The sequence below is a fragment of the Saccopteryx leptura genome, chromosome 6, assembly GCF_036850995.1.
Source record: "Saccopteryx leptura isolate mSacLep1 chromosome 6, mSacLep1_pri_phased_curated, whole genome shotgun sequence".
Lineage (NCBI taxonomy): Eukaryota > Metazoa > Chordata > Mammalia > Chiroptera > Emballonuridae > Saccopteryx > Saccopteryx leptura.
Genome location: NC_089508.1, coordinates 8,984,033 through 8,984,631, shown reverse-complemented (window position 1 = coordinate 8,984,631; position 599 = coordinate 8,984,033).

Here is a 599-nt window from a genome sequence, read left to right as displayed (position 1 = left end):
GCAGTGAGCCTGGAAGCTTGACTCTCTGATCAATTATTTCTGATGTGACGAATACTATTGTAGTAGGCTGACCACAGCCCGAGATAGTCAGGACCTGCGGTCCCTGCAACCTGTGAATGTTTGCATGAAAACGGGGACTTTGCCCACGCAGCTAAACAAAGGCTCTTGAAATGGGGAGAGGGCCCTGGATTATTGGGGTGGCCCAACATAATCACAACTTGAGTCCTTAGAAAAGGGAAGCAGACTTGTAGGTCAGAGAAGGCAAAGTCACAGTAGACAAGGTTGGGGTAACTAACACAAGAAAAGCCATGAGCTGAGGGCTGATGGCGCCCCCTAGAGGCAGGAAAAGGCAAGGCAAGGCATTTTTTCCTGGTGCCTCTTGGCCTCCAGAAACGTAAGATAATAAATTGATGTTGTTTTAACTGCCCAAGTTTGTGATAATTTGTTCCAGCACCAACAGGAAATTAATACAAGTTTCCAAAAAGGCTGTCTCTTATTGCATTTCCGCTTGCCCATCCAAAAATTTTCTAGGCTAACTGGTAGAAATACAGAGATGAGCTAGCTAGACAGCTTACCCGCAGTAACTTACTTAGATGTAA